The 7,007-nt window shown below is 39.2% G+C and overlaps 1 non-coding gene across 1 annotated transcript; it reads left to right on the top strand.

Moving 5' to 3' along the window:
- The first annotated feature begins 6,648 nt into the window (after positions 1 to 6,648).
- LOC136553022 (small nucleolar RNA R71) lies at positions 6,649 to 6,757 on the top strand. The gene has a single exon (XR_010782929.1). It is a non-coding gene; the product is annotated as a small nucleolar RNA R71 (small nucleolar RNA).
- The last annotated feature ends 250 nt before the right edge of the window (positions 6,758 to 7,007 follow it).

Raw genomic sequence — 7,007 nt, 5'->3', positions numbered from 1 at the left:
GCTGGCAAGTCAACTTCTTGCTCCTAGGGTTCCTCCGCCTCACAAGGCTCCATGGACTCATACAAGCCACGAGGCAGGTAGTAGCCTCCAGTGCTGATGCGAGCGGTCTTATTGGCATGAGGCATCTATAAAATTAGATTTAGTCATATTAGAAGCAAGGATTTTCATAACAGAGTGAGGCAAAAGAAGCATAAAATTTAGCAAATAACTAGAGTGAGATGGGAAGCATGAAATGAGTGAAGCAAAAGGGGCTAAAATGACCATTGCTAACTAGGCTTGTGTCCTACAGTCAACACGGCTTTGATACCAATCTATCACACCTGATTTTAAGGATAAAATGGGATGCAAATCTTATGTGCGCCCAGAGATCAGTCACACACATAAGCCGACAAATTATAAATAGTATCATCACAAGTGTTTATTACATCATAAATAATAAGACATAGTCTTCACATAAATGTAGCGGAAGTATAAAGAAAAATCTCTCATGGAAGCTCCATATTATAGGGACATCAACTGGTTGACCACAAGTCTAGTAATCTAAGCAAATTCGGCATTACCATAGCAATATGTTACTCATCTGGAATTTTTATCCAAATAGTGAAAATAAACAAGCGTAAGTACGTGTCGTACTCATCAAGTGTAGCCTAGGGTTCATGAGGCTCAAAAAAGTATGACTCGGGTTTAACAGCATTTAGCTTTTAGTTGTCAAAATTTTAGCATGTGAGTAGCAACAAGTTGTCAAAATTTCCCATAATAAACTCATGATCAGGTAATATGAATAATGAATAGCAAAAACATATAATAATTAGTGCTCATCTATTCCGTAAATGTTCCAAGGCCGCTCGTGACCATGAGTATGGCTGATATACCTGTTTTACACTATGCAGAGGTTGTACGCTTTCACTGTGAGTTGTGATACCCATATACATAGGTTAATTACTCCCAAAACACTTCCAAGGTGAGCAGGCAAAGTTCACTATGAACCCTCTCAAAGGTTCATCTAACAAGTTTGGGCCATTAGATTCACTCGCAAATAGATATAGGAACCCCCCTGTCGACTGGTACAATTTCATCACGGCTATACACATAAGAGTAGAGGCTATCCTATACCAGATTCGTTAAGCCATTCTTACGCCAATAAAGGTAACCACTAACAAGCTAGAAAAGGCCCTTATACTGAGCTAAAGCCAGAGCCATGTAGCCCTCATAGCTGTACTGTAAGTCCTGGATGATCACTTATAGATAAGTCCTTAAGGAGAGGAATCTGAAGCATTTAGAAAATAGCTAAACACTCTAGCCCCCTGGTTCTAAGTTGCTAAAAAGTCATGTTTTAATGTTTATTGCATATACCATTAGTCAAGTTACAAGATCATGGTTTAGTTGAGCACTAGCAAAGCTACCCAATGCATATCCCATAGGAGACAAGGTATAAGTTCAATTCTAGGAAATCCTTATCAAGGTGACACATGCAATCATGAATTAAATGCATTAAGGTGAATAGGAAACAAGGATGATCCCATGCTATACTTACCTTGATCAAAGTGTTCCTATTGATCCTGCTCGTCAAAGTAGTACTCTTGATCACCCATGAATTGCTCACCATCTATACTCGATAACCACAGCAACATACAAGCATCCAGAAGCAATCATGCATAGAAAACAAAGACTATATATTAGAACAGTACACCAATAGCATAAAATCAAGATGAAAAGTTTGTAAAACAAATCTACGTCTTGCTACGAACACCCAGACGCAAAGATCACGAAAATCGGAGCTAAAACGAAGAAGTTATGTACTAAACAAGATTTCCTTTATTAACATAATGGATTAAATCAAACCTCAAATTTTAAAAGTTGAAAACATACTTAACAGTAGTATGAAGATGTAGATTACTGAATTACGAACCTAACGCAACTTGAACGGATCAAATCGGAGTTAAAACAAAGATTTTATGGCTAAAACAAGCTTAGTGACAAAACTATAAATAGATGGAACTTGATTTTAGAATTTAAATTAATAAAATTAGATTTTAAACCAAAGTAGGGACTGCAGGCATGAAAACAAAGAAATACAGGGGTTCTTTAGAAAAAATGCAGGGACGCCGGGTTCTATTCTTGAAAACTTCAGGGGCTCTTTTGCAAAATAGACGGGTGAATCGGTATGATCTATTTGGGAGCGTTGGATTGAATCTGGATGGCTCAAATTAGATAGGAGGGAGAGAGAGAGCATGGTCACCGGGAAAGGAAACCGATGACGGTGGCAGCCATGAACAGCAATGAGAAGCTCGCCGACGAAGCTAGATTGGGTCCTACGGACCACCACAAATCAAAGCGAGGGCACAGGGAGAGAGAGGAGATGACGGCGAACTCACCAAGACCAAGAACAGAGTTGGGAGCAGAACAACAATGACACACAGCGTGGGATGGCGGATGGCGAGCTCCTACAAGGGTTTGGCATCGGCGTGTAAGCAAGAGAGAGCGAGGAAAAGAGGGAAAACTGGCTCGATGACTTCGCAAAGCTAACGCGAAGCTCAGAGACCAGATTATAGGGGCAGGGAAGCCACGGACGATGGTGACTGTGGCGTCGGGTCGAGCTCCATTTTTTACAAGATCCAAATGAGGGCTACTGCTGAGAGCTCAGGACGAGATAGTGGCCTGCTCTATTGTTAGGAAAAGGCAGTGGGCGCAGGGCTGCTATTTATGAGCGGGGCTGACTTGTAGGTCACGCTAGGTGTAGCAGAGGTGGACTCAATGATGTGGTGTCCTGCTCGGACACAAGCAGAAGGTAGGAGACGGTGGCACGGCTGTCCCACGGGCCCAGGTCATCAGTGACAAGCGAGAGGGGAGAGGGAGCGCGGACGACATGGCTTGTTGGGCCATGACTGGGCTGAGCAAGGGGAGAAGGAGCGGCCGCGTAGGAAAGTAGGCCATGCAGGGAAACCAGGCTGAGCTAGGCTGTGGTAGGAGTGGGAGCCGGGCTGGAGCTAGGCTGCTCGGGCTGAAAATAGAGAAGGGGAAGAAAAATAATAAAACTCCTTTTCTATTTTCTTACACATCATTTCAAATCCAATTCAAACTCAAATTCAATTCTTTTGCAAATTTTGATCAAACCCTAGCATCACAAAATAAATATGCAGCAGCATGTATGCACATTCATGTATGTAGACCTATATTTGATTTTAATTTTAACAAAGTAATTATTTTTCTAAATTTAAATGCTCACAAAATGCATAATTAAATCATTTTCTCCTATTTAAAACCATGCAATTTTTAGGGTGTTACAAAAGCTTGACAAAACTCAATGCAAAACAAGCAACATAAATATAAGTGGAAGTTTTTCTAGCTTAAATAACATGTATGGCTCTGGTAGGAATTCAAGCTTTGTCATACAGGAACTCATAATGTAATATTTTTATGTTTTTTGAAAAGATAAATCTCCTTATTATCACTTAAAATAAGATAAACAACAGCTCAGACCTTCTCATATCATATCCGTCAATTACCTAGACTTAGATCAAGCATATGCTATCAACGAGCTTCAAGTTTAGAGTAAATCCTTATGTCAAAACAATCTTATCCAAAATTCGGGAGAATTCAAGGCTAAAAACTAGGTACTTGAAAGGAATTACAATATAGTTATTATTCATTATTTCCATTTTAAGAGATTATCTTCAGAGTCCTTTAAATTTATTCAGCTATTAAAAATCAAACTTAAAGAAAACTAGGCACACATTTTTTTATTTTGTTTTTATTTTTAGATCACATGTTACTACTATATATATAACAAGAAGATAAATTCTTATTTTATTTCCAGTTATGCTTTTTCTTATAAAGCAAACTTAGAAATAAAACCAAAAAGGAAAAAATACTTATTTGGATACATGGGGGATGCCTTTCCCCCAAGTAAGTTGTTGTCGCGGTCGAATGTTGAAGTTGCGTGATTCTTCTCAAAGCGGTTTCACCCTCGAATGTCCTTCTCATCTATCAGGAGGTTTGGTTCTTCTTTGTGTAGCAGGTGCAGCGGCTCCAACGGTAGTTTATCGATGTTTATATCAGAGTTGGTCCTAGAGGAGTGTACTCTTGGTGGAGTGAGGTGAAGATGGTCAGGTCAACTTGCTCTTGATCTTGTGCATCATCCTACAAAATGTCAACAAGAACAACAAAACTCATGAAATGGATTAGAATAAAAGGGTTAGCGGTCCGCCGTCCAGGGGTTAGTCGTTCAAGGAATTTTGGAGTAATCTTGAATTGGCAGGTATTTTAGCACGATGTCTTTCTTGATATTTTTAGATTTTATGATATGATGGGATATAACTAGATATATGCATGGTATATTTTTTATATATATTTGTGCCACCACGGTGAACATTCTTGCGGGTTTTTACACTCTGTAAATTTATTCACATGGGGCTTAGGATTTTATAATGCAATGTTGAGATTTTTATTTTCTTTTCTATATGCAAAGTAAATGCAGAAAAGATACATATTCTAAAGTAAAAAATTATGCATTATGAAAGAGTAAATATAGATAACTATTGATTTCACCTCACGGCGAGGGTTCGGTGTTTTGAGTCCTTCGAATAGGACTAGAAGAGTCCTGTTTATTCTTTGGGTGCATCAGTCAGCCCCAAAGATGGATACCTTGATGGTTGCACCTCTTGTGATGGTGACTCTGATGATGATGCCACCTTTTCCTTCCAAACCTACTTGGGTTATGAATTTAACTTTGGTGTAGTAGATTCGTCATTCTCAACTTGTCCTTCTTTATTCTTTGGGAGTTGATTCTTCCAGCGTTGGGATGATCGACGTCTTCTCTTGGGATGGATTTTTTTGGCTATTCATAAGTTGTATAACTATTGAAATAGCATCGTACCTTTTGTCCTAGGAATTGGAAGTGACTTTGTCCTAATCCGATGTAGATGATCGCATTGGTAGTGTTGAGGAACGGTCTTCCAAGGATATTAGGTACATCTTCTTCTTCTCTCTTATCAAGAATCATGAAGTCGGTAGGGACATAGTAATCTTGTATCTTAACCATGATGTCTTTTGCTATTCTCAACAGAAATTGGATTGTTTGGTCTACCATCTGTAATTGCATATATGTAGGAAACAAAGGTTCATCACCAAGCAAATAGTCATATGTTACCTTGGATATTATATTGACACCCGATCCAATATCACAGAAGGTGTTGTGGAAAATTCTTTGTCTGATTGTACACTTAATCGTTGGTACGCCAGATCTTCTTTCTTGGTAAGGAAAGGTGAAGCGAGGAGGTGGTCGTACTCTGATCGAAGTGTGTTGATCATCTTGACTGCTTCTTCTCTTGGCTGCATGGCCCTATTCATCCTTCTTTGGTTGTTTCTCTTCTTGCTTACTATTGTATCCTCAGGCATATATGACATCTGTGGATGACTAGGAGAATGCAATATATGATTCTTGAAAGTAAATTTCTCCTTTCTATCCTTAATTGTGAAACAAATCTTGGCACTATCTGCATAGATGATGGTTTTTGCAGTGCTTAGGAAAGGTCGACCCAATATAATGGGTGCCCTTACATCTCCACCTATCTCCAAAACCACAAAGTATATGGGTATGTACGATGATCCGACTCATACACAGATGTCTTCAAGAATTCCCTTGGGGTAGTAGAGTGATTGATCTATAAGCTACAAATGCATGGTTGTATATAGCAAAGGATCTCCATGAATTTTATCATAAATTACCTTTGGCATAATGTTAACACTTGCTCTAAAATCGCAAACAGCTTCTTCGAACACATGAGGTCTAATGGCTATGGGGATGACAGGTCTTCCTAGATCACCTTTCTTGATGGGCAAGGAATAATCCTCCCATCGCCCACTAGATGGTTCTCTGTATAATCCTATAGTGCGAATATCAACAAGATTTGCAGTTTTGGGATCTTTCAGCTGCCCTGGAATCTTACCTTTGTTGGTCGAAGGAAAAGTAGCCATCAGCTGAGCTATTTGTGATTCTACCATTTTATTAAAGCTATGCTAGTTTTTAATAGCCGAGGAGAAACTATCCATTCTATTATTTATATTTTCTAAGATTTTGTCATTGGAAGATAGTTTTCTAGATAAACCCTCCATAATTTTAGCTTGACCAGAGATTAAATCTCTCAAAGATGGTTGATTATTGAAATTATTACCTTGATAGTTACTTTGGTATTACCTTGGTAGTTTGGCCTCTGTTGCTGATTCCATCCTTGATTCTGTTGAGGACGATAGTTGTTATTGTTGTTGATGAAGTTCACATCCTCATGGGTTTCAGGGCAATTGTTCCCTAAATGCCTAGTATTTCCACATTCTTCACACGTCATGCGAGAATCATGAATGTGCATAATTTTTTGCTTTTCATTGGCTTGGTCTTCAAGCCTCTTCATTAGTAGATCCATCTTGGCAGACAACATATCTACCTCCTTGAGTTGATGCATACCTCCACCTCTCTTGCGAGGTTAAAGACATTCTTCATTCCATCCTTGGTTGGAGGCCATCTTCTCTATGAGAGTTGTTGCTTGTGTGATTGTGAGCGATAAAAATACACCTCCAGCAACAACATCCACATTCTCACGAGTGTTGTTAGTCAATCCGTGATAGAAGGGCAACATAAGTAGCCAATTCTTCATCCCATGATGAGGACATTCTGATATGTAGTCTTAAAAGCATTCCCATGCCTTAGGGATAGATTCATCATGTTGCTGCTAAATACTTGAAATTCTTCCACGTAGAGCGTTAGTTTTGCCAATGGGGAAGAACTTGCTATGAAGGCAGTGGAGTAGTTTTCCCATGTAGTATTCTTGTCTTTGTTGGCATAGAACCATTGCTTCGCTTTCCCCAAAAGTGAGAATAGGAAGAGGCAAAGTAAGATGGCATCTCTGGCAACTCCTTTGATGGTAAAAGTGCTACAAATTTCCAAGAAGTGTTGGAGATGAGCACTCGCATCTTCATGTACCTTCCCACAAAACTAGTTAGCTTACACCATG

The sequence above is a fragment of the Miscanthus floridulus genome, chromosome 4, assembly GCF_019320115.1.
Source record: "Miscanthus floridulus cultivar M001 chromosome 4, ASM1932011v1, whole genome shotgun sequence".
In the NCBI taxonomy this organism is placed as follows: Eukaryota; Viridiplantae; Streptophyta; class Magnoliopsida; order Poales; family Poaceae; genus Miscanthus; species Miscanthus floridulus.
The sequence above is the reverse complement of the archived record's forward strand: the minus strand, read 5'-3'. Positions and strand labels throughout refer to the sequence as shown.